Source organism: Olea europaea, unplaced genomic scaffold (genome assembly GCF_002742605.1).
Source record: "Olea europaea var. sylvestris unplaced genomic scaffold, O_europaea_v1 scaffold224, whole genome shotgun sequence".
Classification (NCBI taxonomy): domain Eukaryota; kingdom Viridiplantae; phylum Streptophyta; class Magnoliopsida; order Lamiales; family Oleaceae; genus Olea; species Olea europaea.
The window spans coordinates 22,928-38,743 of record NW_019240442.1 but is presented as its reverse complement, the minus strand read 5'-3'; the positions used below and the strand labels follow the sequence as shown (position 1 = coordinate 38,743).

General features: G+C 32.6%; 1 long non-coding RNA gene across 1 annotated transcript; it reads left to right on the top strand.

Annotated features, from left to right (window-relative positions):
• Positions 1 to 14,230: 14,230 nt before the first annotated feature.
• On the top strand, positions 14,231 to 15,281 carry LOC111381012. The gene is made up of 2 exons (XR_002700268.1): positions 14,231 to 14,707; positions 14,910 to 15,281. It is a non-coding gene; the product is annotated as an uncharacterized LOC111381012 (long non-coding RNA).
• Positions 15,282 to 15,816: the final 535 nt, after the last annotated feature.

The following is a 15,816-nucleotide window of genomic DNA, read 5'->3' as shown; positions in this document are numbered from 1 at the left end:
CTATCCATCCACTTATATTCCATACTATAACAAGTCATTACTTCACAAGGGCATATCTCTGAACTCATATATCATAAACCCTCGTCTATATTGACGTAACCCATGTAGCATACTTTTAAGATCCCATGGACACGGTAAGGAATTTATACCACAACTAAAATTCAACCGTACCTCATAATTCAACAAAAACCTTGAGGAAACTTGAAAAAAGAATACACAAACAACATATTTATAACCAGAAATTCATGACAAAGCCTATCTAACAAAAATATTTAAGCTGAACTGGAAAAATCTCTCAATAATAAAGGGGTTAACAATAATCTCGCCCAAGAAGAACAACATAATTAATCTATGTAGTTTAGAAGCCCAACCTCACTCTTCTCGAAATCAACATCTACCTCTTCTTAAAAATTGAAAATCTATGAAGTGTAACATGGGAAAAAAAGACAATCTTGACCATAAAAAAAATCCAAATAAGAACCATATTCAAGATTCAATTTTTCTTAAGGAACAAGAAAATAATGAAAATCATCTACCTCTCCTTACATGTTAGCTTCTCATCATCGCATCAAATTTCACATTGGAATACTGAAAGCGCAATCCAAAAAGAATAAAAAATTCAAGTTATAAACAGTGCGAATGGATACCAAAATTTACCCACATGTAATTATTCCTTTCAAAATTCCATTTTTCGAGAGCAATATAATTAGGAAATGAAAATATTGCTACTATGAATTCGAAGGAAATCAAAGAGAAATCTAACTTTCAGGATTCAACAAATTTGATAGGACCCACTTAATACCAACGTCCAGGATTCAACAAATTCAAGTAAAGGAAGAAACCCATTTACCTAAGAAGCCGAAATCGAATTTTCTTTAGCTTTACTCAACGTTGCCTTGATTATAACTATGTTTGTGAAAATTAGCTTATCCCAAGAAGCCATTGGTGAGGTGGAATCGCAGTGTAGTTCTCCAAAACCCTAGAGAAGACTCGGGAGAGTAAAATGGTGTAAATTCACAAAAAATAGCTGAGTGGAGAAAAGAAATGACAGCCCAGATGCCAGCTTAAAGAGGAAAAAAAACGAAGACTTAAGTCTCCATGCGAGTTGTATGGAAGACTCCGTGTTGTGCGGAGTCTCTCGATCTTCCCCGCTTTGCACTATGTGGAGCAATTGTGGAGTTACTCAGTACTTTGTGTGGAGTGCTCCACACTATGCTGAGCACTTGTAATTTTTTTTTTTTTTTTTTTTTGCTATGTCATTCAAATTATTAAATAAGTCAGAACTACGAAATTAATTGTTTTCTAATTGCTATAGAAGGGGTATGTATTTCATGGAATATTTTTATAATACTTCGTATGAAATAAATGAAAAATAAAAGAATTAGCAGGAATTTAGCACAACTCGAAAAATAAAGAGAATCAATCAACTCAAATAGTACTTAAGCACAAGATACAAAGAAGAGAAGCCAAGACTTGAATCCAACAACAAAATGTGAGATGAGTCCAAATTTGGGATGTAAAACCACAAAAATAAAGGGAAACAAAAAAAAATAAAAAAAATACAAGTTTTAATTCATCACATGTGTAGCCTCAATAATGTCACATTAAAAGGCACTTAAGGCAAGCCTAATTACTGAAAGGTTTAATGGCTAAAGAGACTTAGAGACGTGATTTCTCTATTGTTAGTGCAAAAAAATTGATTTTTTTATTTTCCATTTTGTTTATGGTTAGACAAATGTTCTTTCACACATCATCTCATTAGTATTAAAAAATAATAATAATAATTTTAGTATATATAAACTGTCATGAGAAAAAAAATCCTCTCACAGTGCGGAGAATTGGCAAACTCCTCACACAGTGTGGAGTAAAAAAAAAAAAAAAAATTCTCTGCTGTGGCAAACCATGTGCGGAGAGTACACGCCATGGCAAAACTCTCCGTACAGTGCGGACCATTTCTCCGCACTATGGTTTGGAGTAAAAAAAAAACTCTCCGTAAGGAGAGATGACAAACCATGTGTGGAGAGAAAAAAATCTCTTGATGACAAACCATGTGCGGAGAGAAAAAAATCTCTTAGCACAATGCGGAGAGATAGCTTGTCATTTCTCCGCACTGTGTAGAAAGTTGACAAACTCTTCACACGGTGTGGGGTAAAAAAAACTCTTCGCACAAGACGGAGAGATGACAAATCATGTACGGAGAGTTGGCAAACTCTCCGTACTGTGCGGGAAGAGTTGATCTCTTCGCGTAGCGAAGAGATTTTCTTTTTTTTTCCGTAATTTTTTTCTTTTTTTCCTCTCTGCTTTCTCTACTTTTCTCCATTTGTTTACGCAATATCTATTTTTCCCTACTTCTTTTCGCCATTTATCTTTCTTCTCTCCTACAACCCCATTTCCTTTTATATCCTAATCCAAATATTGTTTTCAATGCATGTTTCTTTAATTAAATAATATTACACATAAATTCAAAATTTTTTATTATTTTTGATCACATACTCTCCTTCAATTTATTATTTCACAATACATTTTTACAATAAAATGGAACTCAAATAGATTGTAAAATTCAAAAATCTAATGCGTGTGTTTTCCGTGTACAAAAGTTGATTATGGCCCGCACCCTACGCAGCTTCTGTAACTTTGGGTGGCATCAATTAAACAAACATATAAAAATGAAGGGTTTTTATTTTTTTTTATTTTTTTATTTTTTTATTTTAATAGTGGATTGGCTTTTCATAGTTTCAATATTAAGCATTTCTACTTTAGTTGATCAAATTATAGATTTCCAGAACAAGTTGAACGATGACTGAGATATTTTGATAAGATTAATAGACATTCATATCATTTTACCACAAATAACTTATTATTTTAGCTTGTCATATTTGTAAGAATAATTAAAATTTATTTTCTTATAAAATCTTCTAATTTAACCCGAAACTCTGCTCAATTTAAAAAAGTTTACCTCCATTTGATAGCAATTTTTCATCCAAAAATTCAATTTTTTTTGCCGTTATTTTAATACATTAGTTATGATATTTATAAATGATGCTCTAAAGAAAGTAGAAACAACTTCCCAAAGCCGTATAGGAAATCACCTAGAAAGTGAAGAAAAGAAAAGAAAAGAAAAGAAAATGTACAAGTCCAATGGCTATATAATAGGTAAATTAGCGTTAGGCTTTCCAACTATTCCCGTTATGTGATTTTGGGTTCCTAATATTTAAAAGTGAGGTTTTGGATCATCAATCTATTTAAATTGGTAAATTCGGACCCCATTGTGAAAATTATCAAATTAGATATTAAAACTTCAAGTGACTTTTAGTTTATAAAAAAAAAAATGGAGATAAATGTTAAGTATTTTGACGATTTTGTTCTATAACCTTGACACGTGTGAAATTCGCCTGCAATTTAACATTTAAATTGATGGTTTGGTTACTTGAGGATCCAGATTTATCATTTTATGTAAATTCAAAATTCAAAATCTCACTTTGAAGGTCGAAGACCCAAAATCTAATCACATGAAAAATTAGGAGCCCAACCTTAATTTACTCTAAATAGTTGACTATTTTTTTTTTTAATATTTAGGGCTCGTTTGGTATTGTTTTGAAAAGTCAAAAGCTGCTTCTAAAATTGAAAAATTATTTTTAAACATGTTTGGATAATTTTTTTTTGAAAGTGTTGTCTCGCTATAAAAACTTTGACGGTGTATTTAATTGCAAGCATGTAATTTGCATGGAAATAAATTTTAAGCAATTTAATTGTCGAGAACTTATATGTATGAAAATTATTAACTAAACGTGCTTGATTGATTGAGTTTTCAACATATAAAATATTATACATATCAATTTTTAATTGGTGGGTAGATGAGAAAGAGAAAGAGGGAGTGAATTACCTGAAAAATAAAAAACTATCCCTCTGTAAAGAAAATATTATGTAGATGTTAGTGCATATCTAATGGTATCAACGAGTCAAATCGAGCCAGTTCGCGAGCCAAAACTGGAGGCTCGGGCTCGACTCAATAAAAGGGTCCAAGATTTTTTGCGAGCTCAAGCTGAGCCGAGCTTTTATCTAGCCAAGAAACCTAGGCTCGGCCCAAGCTTTTAACTCGAGCCGGTTAGCAAGTATTTTTTTTTTACTTCGTGACAATTCCAAGATTTAAAAAATAATTGCACAATTTTTGCAAATTATAAATTAAATAAAAGTAACAACCCTCCTTCTTTTTCGGGTTTGAGACCGACTACAATTAACATAAGTGGAGTTAAAATTGTACACGAATAAAATATTTCGTGTACAATTTTTCTTAAGACAATAAATTTAAAAATTACATACTTTTTTAAAATTAATTAATTTAAAAACTTACAATATCCTTATACTTGAATCTACTGCAACTCTTCGACCATTATACTGTCAACTTGTTCTTGAATGCATAATTTCGCACATTTCCAGTCCTTTAAGTATATTAAAGCATCCACTATATCTTCTTTTAGTATTAATCGTTCGTCTGATAAAATTCGACTACCTAAACAAAATGCAACTTTCAATGCCATCGTACACATCGGAGGTGTTAGTAGATCACGTGCAATTTTTGATACAATTGGATATTGTCTTTTATTACAATATGAAGTATACCTAAGTTGGAGATAATTCTGCACGAGCCAAGTAAAGTGAATTGAGTCTATCATTGTAAGCGGCATCTCTACTGCAGCCATATATGCAACCATTTCTTCACAAAATCTTTACTGTGAATATAAAAAGATGGAAAAAGTAGAATTGGAACCTTCAAACACTAATTAGGTTTTTTTTTTGGATAAAGACCAACTGGTTTCGCTTTGCAAGTCCTCAATATGTGTCTATTCAAATGCATTGTGCTTGAATCGGGCTTCCAACTAAGTTCTTTGCCACATTAATTGTAACATGTTTTCCAAATATCAACTCCATTTTGAACACCAATTTTTTTGCGTATCATATGTTGCCAACAATATGATGAGTCCGAGAAAAGAAGTTCACGAACTGTGGGCCTTCTACCTCCATGCGGCATTGCTTCGTCAGGCTTTCTCCCATTGCGGAAAATTATAGAACTATGACACAATCAAACCCGAACAAACAAAATGTTGAATTGAATCGTACTAGTCTCTACTGGGGGTTATTACTCATTTTTGTACTTGCTATTTTATTTTCCAATTATTTCTTCAATTAGGAAAACGAAAGAAAATAAATAAGAATTCTAGGCATTCTCTTAGCCCATTCGGAAGGATCTCATCTCATAATTATCCATGACTGTTTATTTCTATAGCATGACCACTTGATGAAATTGGAGGGAAGTAGAGTAAATGGCCGATACTACTAGAATGATTCCTCTTTGGATAATAGGTAATGTAACTGGTATTCTTGTGATTGGTTTAATAGGTATTTTCATTTATGGTTCATATTTTGGATTGGGTTCATCCTTGGGTTTAGAAGTCTCGAGTACTTCTTCCTCTTCAATACCCTCCAAATCAATCAAAATATTTTGAGATGCATCGTAGCCACCTAGAAGTACTCAAACTACCCTTAAACTGATTAATCTCATCACTAGTAAAATTGATCTATATTCTATAATTATTATAACTAATGATATTGGATATTAGAGTAAAAAAACTAAATATTAGAACAAGGAAATTAGAGATTGGAGTTGAAACTTGAAACTATAATATTGTGAGTTAAAATTGATTGAAGAAGATTGATATAAAACTGAAAAATTTAACCCATATTTATAACCAAAAAAATCAAACCGTTTGAATTCAAATCTTATGGCTAATAAGCTGACAGCAAATTTGTTGTTGCGGATTTCTTTAATTTTTTTTCAATCTTCCGTCTCGGACCGAATGGCCAGCCCCAGCCACGGGCTGCCCAAGTCGGTGACCCCAATTTACTTCCCTATGCATATCTATCGTGTAGTCTTCAAACAATTTTGACTACAAGAAATATAGCAAAAACAAAATCTAAAACATTGATTTTATGTGGGGGTGATGATGGATTGAGTCGAGACCCCTCAACTCATCCACTGCATGAGCAACTCATGCTTGCTTTAGAACAAGCCAAGCATGAGTCGCTCATTCGAAAAAAACTCGATCCAACTTTGATGGAATGAGTCAAGTCGGCTCTTGAGCCGCTTATCTCGACACTTTTATTCTTTATTTTTAAAATTTAAGAGATTATTTTTATTTTATTTATTTATTATTATTATTTTATTTTTTATTTTATTTTATTTATTTTTTTAATTTTATTTTTTGCGAAATGTAAAAAAGTCGTAAATGTGTAAACAATGAACTTGAAAAAAAAAAAAATCAATTTGTAAATATATTTTGTTGACCTCAAGAATATTTTGTATTTCATAGAGTCAATTATGTAATTTTTCTCTCAATTTCTCCAGAATTTTTTTCTTTTGAATTTCTTTTATTTGAATTCAATTTATTCCATTCTAAGAGTATCTTTCTTATCCATAATGTGTGAGATATGGGGATTGATAAAGTGTTCTTGGAAACGATTAGATTTGACGACACATCTTTTACATGATTCTATTCTACTAATTAAAATGTGTGAATTGTGTAACGTGGGAGGTGATATTTTTCTAACTCATTTATAATGTTCACATTTTTATGTGATATAGTTGTTAATCCCTAATTCAATTAAAAACCCTACTCATTTCTCCCATTTCAATTTTCAATCCCCATCTCTCTTCCCTTTCTCCTCATCCAGTTTTGCTACAAGTAAAAAAAAATAAAAATTGACATAATTCTCACAGAAAGATACTTAACAGTTTTTCATTGATTTTTGACACAACAAACACATAAATTGCACCATACAAATGCTGCCAACGCAGCACCTGTATCATTTTTGTCAATAAATTCATGTACCCATGGAATGTTGAAAAAAAATTTAGCATACTTTTATCCAATTCTACATTGTAAAGGACTAGCCTAGTGGTGATTTCTTTGTTAGAATACACAAGGCGGTTGGAAATTGGTCCCTGCAATTTGGAAAAATCAAAAGATTTCATAAATAATATTTTGGAAGACAAAGTTCAGGCGTAGAGACCTCAAAAAAGAAATAAATAAACTAGCTATTGATTATGTTTATGAAGGAATTTGCAAAAATCGATTACTATAGTTAACATGTATATTCTTGAAATTTGTTGTAAAAGAATTAAAAATTTAAACATTAAAGTCATTATTGTTTTTATTTATTCTTCAATTTTGATCTTGTCTTTTTAATGCAGATTCAGCAATTTTGATTTCATATCCGGGATCACGTTTGAATGACAAAATTTTTCATCAATATAGGGGTTGGATATTGTAATTATAAAAAGATTGTCATTTTTATAAAAATTAAAATTTTTTAGCACATCATTTTTTATGCCATTTGTATCCATGTTGGTATTTAGAGGTGACATATAAGATTTTTGTTTAACATTTCTAGTCAAATGATCATAAGCGGAGTAATTAAAAGTAACAAACTATTGTAAGAAAAATACTTTAATAACCATTTTGAAATTTTAACAAACTTGAATGACTATTATTTGGAAAAATTAATGCTATAGAGAGGAAAGAATGAAATGTAACAAAGGGAAAAGTATACAGAAATAATCAACGAAGGCTTAAACAAAAAATTAATCTTATTGTCTTCAAACGTTATTTGCCTCACTTTCAATGCTTTTTTAAGGATTTTTGGCCAATAGTTCGTAGAATTAAACAAGCTTTGAAGAGAACAACACCAAAAAGCAAAAGTGTATCTTCACAATGAACAAGTGAAAAGAAATGAAATGATTATGTGATAATTTCCTCTCAATTTTGGAAGAATAATTTTTGGGAATAAATTTCAATGGAATTCTATATTATTTCTTGCCTTTGGATCACCTATTTATAGGCCTTGACAAGTTCTCACGAAATGGTGCAAACAAGGATGAAAAAGACTAATTTTAAATAAAAAAGGGTCAAAAACCAACCCAACCGTCATATATTGTCAACCATGGTTATAGCCTCGTCAGCCCTCCCATTCTCGGGAGGGTCTCATGCAACCGCATGGGCTTAATCCATGCGGTCGCATGGTTAAGCCCCCCCTTTTTTTTCTTTTGATTTTGAACAAATAAATTCCAACAACTATTACTGAAAATAACCCATTCATAGAAGTAAAACCCATTCCTTTTCCTCATCTATATATTGCACACCTTCTCCTCTTCCATTTCTTGTCCACAACCTCTCTCCGCCTATCCCCACCAAGAAACAAGGTCTACAGATCTTGAATTCCAACAAGAATTGCACGAAATCAGATTATCAACTATAAAGATCAACTCTTCACAATTGGCTGATGATCAAAATTGCACAAATCAAACCGTAATCAATGATCAAGATTGCCACACCAAAGTCTCCTCAAAACATGATTCCCAAGATCCTCAGCTGCCCATCAACCCCCAAAAAATCTTCCCGGGTGCCCTCGTGCAAGAGAAAATTATCCGAATTGCACGTCATTTTGAGAGAAGAGATTGAATCGTTCTTCAAAACTGCTAAGGCAAAAATCAATGGCGCCAAAAAGAGAAGACGCTGAGGCGAAAATCAATGGCATAAGGATCATTTTCCCTGTTTAATCATTCATAAATTTAGAATTCTCCGAGTATGTTGAGTCACTTTCACACAGTACTGAACTAGATGAATTTTCAATTTTATATTCAATACTGCACAATTTTCAAATTAATATCTTTTTCATATCTCATATATTACATTTTCCTATGTGCCAATAACGTCTTCAGAATTAAATGACGTGAGACAAAAAAAGGACTTAACATACACGGAGAATTCTAAATTTAAATAGTCAATTGAAAATTCATCTAGTTCAGTACCGTGTGAAAGTGACTCGACATACCCGGAGAATTCTAAATTTATGAATGATTAAATAGGGAAAATGATCCCTATGCCATTGATTTTCGCCTCAGCATCTTCTCTTTTTGGTGCCATTGATTTTTGCCTCAACAGATTCAATCTCTTCTCTCGAAACTAGGTGCAATTCGGATAATTTTCTCTTGCACGAGGGCACCCAAGACGATTTTTTCGAGGCTGGTGGACAGTTGAGGATCTTGGGAATCATGTTTTGAGGAGACTTTGGTGTGTGGCAATCTTGATCATTGATTGAGGTTTGATTTGTACAATTTTGATCATCAGACAATTGTGAAGAGTTGATCTTTATAGTTGGTAATCTAATTACATGCAATTATTGTCTGAGTTCAAGATCTTCTATAAATGCTACTTTTTTCCTAAGCTATCGAGCAGTGGTATCGAGTAAATGCTTCACTCACCGACTCCCATAGCAACAGTCATGTCATGACTGTATGTTTCAGATTTCTCCATTTTCTCAGTTTCATTTTCAGTGCTGGATGCAAAACCAAATACTACCTAAAAAATTGAGCGAAACAATTAGAAAATTAATGAATTCAATGAAATATTAACGGATTTTTTGATATATAAAAGTAATATTAGTGTTCCATAACCATCCCTCCACCTCCCCATCCCCAACCAAAAAAAAAAAGGGAAAACTAAAATTATATCAAATTGATTATATAATTCAAAATCAGTTGAAACTTGAAATTGTAGGTCAACCTGTAATTACTTATTTAGCTAGCTTAGAAGGTGAAAACATATTGAATGAGTAACGGAATTGACTAAAGATCACTCAGTAATATATTTAAAAAGAAAAAACCCTTTCAAATCTTACCTTGAAAACATTAACTTGTGTATGTGATACATCAATACCTCTCTCCACACCCTGAATCACAATCATAAAAACATTATTATACAAATAAACAACCCTCCAAAAAGCACATTAATTAGAACATATTCCCATATCCATATAGAAATGTAAATTCAATATTTTTGAATTTTCAATGTTCGTCTAGATTTTAATTCCTCTTACCGGTATAGTGACAGGACATCGAAGTCTTCTTTTTGGGGTGTCTGCATAAATAAAGTTTGCATTTTTCTGCATAAATAAAGTCATAAACAAACTTTTTTAGTCATAAAAAATGAATTAGCAACGAATAACAAATGTATTTTGTTAAGGAAACACAATATATGTTAAGATATAAATCATACATTGATTAAATAAATAACAAAATATAGACCAATATATAAAAGTTTGGATTATTCATCTTAATAAGATTGATCTTTTAAAATGGAACCCCAAATCACAATAAAATATTCGGGCATCTAAAAGCCATCAAGTGAGCATATGACGAAATGTTTGATATAATAATTCCTCAGGAACTCGACAAGAACACTACTGTTTAGGATTTAGAGTAACATAAAATAAATAAAAAATCAGAGGTTTTCAATGTATATAGCCCATGAACTTACTCTTGTATAGAAGCTTCATCTTCTCTCCGCAAAATAAGATCCCCAAACCACACAGGGACCAGGGACGTGTTGAGTAAGAACTCTTACATCTTTTCCTTCCAGTTTTCCATCTCTCGATCGCGAGCCACAAGGCCTGTCATTCGTAGGCATACATCACCAGGCACGTTCTGTTTATGGAGTGCCACAGGCCCTCTTAAGGGGCATGCTAATTATCAGTTATATATATATATATATATAGCAAGTTGGAAATGTGAAGTGAAGCCAAAACTTGTCGAGACTCTATTGAAGAACCACGATCCTTGCGGGTCACCAGATTGCAACCTTTTGTATGATCTAAAATATATTGATCTTTCATAGATAAAGTTTTCATGAGCGATGATGAGAAGTGAATCAAGTTTTCATGAGGGATGAACGGAAATGCTAGGTGATTTCGGGGTGTAATAATCTTTTTCTTGGATGCAAGAATTTAATATCTTTATAATGACAGTCACATGAACTCAAATCTAAATTCTGTTTTTGATGAATGATAGCAGTAATATGAGCCAAACTAAAATATAAAACACGTAAGTCCTCCATTTTTGCGCGTACAGCTTTTATTGATTAATCCAGCTAAAATACCAATTAGAACCGTTGGCAGATTGATAGAACTCAAATTCGAACAAAAGAATTTATTTGTCAAACACAACTTGTAATTTTATAGATAGTGCAGTTCACCAAAATTTAACCAATCTGTCACTTACATTGATGTAAACTATTGGGTCAACCTTTATGTACGTATTACAGTCAAATAAAGGAATTCGGAAAGAAAATTTTGCCAGTAAATTTCATTTGGGGGCACTGAATTTTGTTTTTACTTATGATCAGACTATTAAATTTTAATTGACGGCCCGTGTATCTAGAAGTCATGTTGAAAGAATAACAAAGTGACCTAATTGCTCGCAAACTAAAGTACATTGATGAAATTGCTTCGAATTAAAATTCAGTGACCTGATTGCAAGTAAGTGTAAAGTTCAGTAATGCTGGTTAAAATTTCCTTTACTCTTACCAACTTCCGCAAAATAAGGGTTATATGTAATAATTTAGCGAAGATTTGAATATTTTGTGCATTTGACAATAATAAAGTTGGGAACTAACTTGTTCGTCCTTAAAGTTCGAAGTCTAACTTATGACTAAGTGAAATATGCTAGAATTGTTGTAAAAAAATTATTTTGCGTAATATTTTTTGCAATAATTAAATTAAATAAATAGGAGATTAAAAAAATGATATTGTTAAATTTACAACTAGTGCATAAAACCAAAAAGAAACTATCTATCATTGTTTTCTCAGTACAAACTAGCCGGTTGCATCTATCTATCATTTATTTTCTCAGTACAAACTTCCCTAGCATTGTTACGGGTCCACATCACCCATTCTCATATTCCTTACATGTGCTGCACAGCCTGCACTACTTGTAAGTTTAACAATATCTTTTTTTTTTATCTCCTATTTATTTAATTTAATTACTTATAACCTTTAAGAGCGTAAGAGAGTTTAATAGTTTATAAGTACTGCATGGGTTGGAAAACTGTTTAGATTGATTGTGTAGGCTAAATTGTAAACAAAGACTGAATGAAGTGTTCAACATGATCAGGGCATGTGAAGAAGTTTTACTGTTTTATCCTATAGCATGTAAATGGGATTTTTACCTTTTTCGGCTCTGGACCGTTGGTGTTTTATTATGTTTTGAAAAATTGAAGTTATGTTTGTTCTGATGAACTTTTGAATTTGATATTTATGCAGAATAACATATGAAAATATGATGGCTATTTTTAATTTCAAATTGCCTATTCTTTAACTATGGCAATTTAGGGAAATTTCCACTTGTTTATAAGCTTAAACTGATCTGAAATACTTGTATAAAAGGGAAAAAGAAGACACTATTTCTCTTCTCAGTCCATTATTTTCATTTTTGAGCATGTTTAGCAAAGCTCAACTCTTTTTAAAGCTAAGTGCTAGGTGGGTTTCATCCCTGGTTTTTATAGGCTCTTGAGTGAGTCTATGACTGACTTCTAGGGCCTTATCATTTGGTTTAATAGTTGAGTTTCTCTCTGCTTAAAAAATTATTATTAATTCCCTTAGCGGATGTTGAAAATTATAGAGAACATGCAATTGCTATAGGAATGGCATGAGATGATTTTAACATGTTTTGAATGGATCTTGATATCTGAATTTTAAAAATGAAACTATTATCTTGATATAGAAATTTTTGCCTCAAACAAGACTTATGTTTGTTGTTTTCCTTTTGAACTGTTTCTCTTGGGTAAAATTTGTTGGAAATGGTGGGTCTATTGGGTCAATTTTGACCACAATTTTAAGTGGGACCCGATGTTCGATGTATCGAGATTAATGTTCAATTAAATTCTACGTTCCGAGTAGATGAGTGTAGAATATTTAATTGTGAAAAACTATTTCAATATGAATGAGAAATTATGGTTGAAAGTTGGATAATAAATAAGAGGATAAATGGGAAAGAATTGGAAAAATGTTCCAATCCCACATAGGTTGCAAACACAACCTTGAACCACTTAATAAGCTTCAAGTTTGGAAATGGGTTTGGGCCCCAAGGGGTACCAATAGTTTTTGAAAGGGGGGAGTTTTAGACAATGTCTAGACTAGTCCAAAGGCCACGCGCGCGCCGCCGCCGCCGCCGTCCGACCGGGTCGGGTGTGGGTGTGGGCCTGGGTTAAAATTAATTCAATTTTTTTTATTTATTTTCGATTTTAAAAAAAAAAAAAATTGAATTTAATTTTTTCCCTCCCTTTGACAGTTTACAAACCGACCCATCAGTTCGAAGAAACTGTGCATTAAGTGGCGTGAGGGAAACTGCCCAAAACCGTCAACTTTCTTCCTCTATTTGAATAGTCCTCATACAACACAAAGTAAACACACGATTTCCTGCATACATACATTATACATCTCTTCTTCCTTGCATCAGTCGGCAGAGAGTATTTTCATTCTTTCTGGTTCGTTGTCTTGCAGTCGAAGTGCTGCTTCTGCAAGTGTGATCGTTGTATCTTGGGAGACGCTTTACCACATACCGTAAGCACCGTGTGACGGGGTAAAAACGTCTTAAGGACAGAGAGCATAGTTCTCGCCTCGATCATCCCCTTTCCGAATTCTGGACTTCTTTCTTTTCATAATTTTTCGAACATAATTTTCTGCTTTACTGTTTCTGAAAATTATTTACTGCTTTACTGTTTCTGCAAATTATTTTCTGCTTTACTGTTTCTGCAAATCATTCATGGAAAATCTATTTCATACAAACTTTTAAAATTTTAACCAACAAAATTTATAATGGAGCTGAAATGTAAAATTGCAAATCTCACCATCCCCTTTCCACTAGGTTACTGGTAATTCTTCTCCATATCTTCTCTCTTTAATAAATTCTACCACCTCTGAAAATCTGGGTGGGGTGGCGGTTTGACTGTCAAAAGTATTGTTAGAAACTTAAAGATGTTTTACTTTGTGATATTGCACTGATTGTTCATTATTTTCTTACTGTAAATAGTTATAGTTGACTTTTCAATGTTTTGGAGGCCGAGAATATAGCTAATTGGCTGTTATTTTCCCCAACTTTGTGACATTTCAAGCATTCCAATGTGTCAATCCACCTTGATGTTTTGCTTTCACTGCTTTATAGGAAGTTACTCCAAATATTGCTTGATGTAAACAGAAACGGGATTTGTTTAACTTTTATGGAATCTTTTCATGGCTTAATTGAATTTAACGAGCTAATGAGTTTTTTCGTGTTTTATAGTATGTTTAACTTTATGTTGACTGACTGATCGTTTTATTGTGATGAACTTCGGGATGCGCCAGCCCCCCTAACATTAAAGAAATTGCCTATTTATCCCAATAACAATACTTTAAAATGAGCTGCATCCATGTCCAATAAGTCAAGAAGTATAATCTTAAGGATAGGAAGTAAATGACCCCAGAAAGCATATGGTACAAAACCACAGCTCGATTTTTATCGGATTTCTCATAGATTGACGTCTGTTTGCAGAATATGTTTTTCAGGAAGTGATCGGCATGGGAGATGATAAAGCGCTGTATTTGCTCTTCCTTGTGAGTGAAGAGAAAAATGTGGGCATCTTTGAATTTTGCCAACCTCGTTCAGAATATGTTGAGATCCAAATGCAGGATAAAGTCATGAAGATATCTATCATTAGTCCATGGGTCAAGTTCACTACCTAACTTTTTATCTGGATTGGAGTAAGTCCATTATTGGTCATGCAGAAATAAAGGGGAAACCTCGATTTTAAATTTCATAGAGGCTATCAGAATATTACAGGTTCACTTACCTTCAAAGTTGAGAATTGCTTGCAAATTTGCATTAATGAAGCCATCTAGTTTATAAGAATAAGACAGCAGTGTAAATCAATAGAAAAATGTAGAATGCTGTTGGTATACATGCTGTTAGTGTACATGTTTACAGTGGCAAGTTGATTGAGTTTACTCTCATTTTTGTGAATTGGATTTTTTTGATGTCACAGAGAGGTTGGCAAGGGACTGATTGGAGGGAAGACGAGAAGAATGGAAAGAGACTCAGCTTTCAGATTGGGGAAGATAACCGAGCAGAAAGGCATTTTAGGTCCCGGTCCAGCAGAATTGCGCTTTCCAGAAGCTCTGTGATCTGTTTCTAATTTGGGTTTTGGATGAAATGTGGATTAAAGAAGCAAAAAGTTAGCATAGTTGTTGTCTGGTGCATTTCATATCTGCTAATGCACTGTAGATACATTCATATTGGCACAGTATTGGACTGTACACTAAACTAAGATTACGCTTTTTTTCTTTTTTAATATTTATCAACGCTGTAAGAAACTGTATGTATGGGTTTCGTGTAATGAGGGTTTTGTTTGTTAGTTTCTCAATGCACTAAACTCTTCATACTTGCTTGAACGTAAAATGTTCTAGTTCACGTCATCTTCTTATTTTAGCTTGTAATTCTGAAAAAGTTATGACAAAATATAAATATCGAAACCCATATCAGAAAATATATAAACATCCTTTTATTTTATTTTATTTATTTTTTTGTGTCCAATACTTTCTTCAACCTGATCTTGAGTAACATATGCTCAAAAATTTCACCGATCACACAATATTTCAGATTATAGGCTGGCTTCTTTTTGAGCCCCAAATAAATTTAAAAAAATAAAATAAAATGAGGCAATAAGCTTGACCCATCCAACTTGTACAAACTTACAAAACGGATTGACCAAGTGAATTACCTATTTAACTTCCAGCCCATACTAATTTATTGAGATTTCAATTTCATCTCTACATTACTATCGGTATCACGCATTTGTCCCAATCAGTAGTTGATATAAGAAAATGTACCCAAAAATTACTAACGAAAATACTAAATTTAATTTCACAAAGAATTATTAGGTTACAATTAGA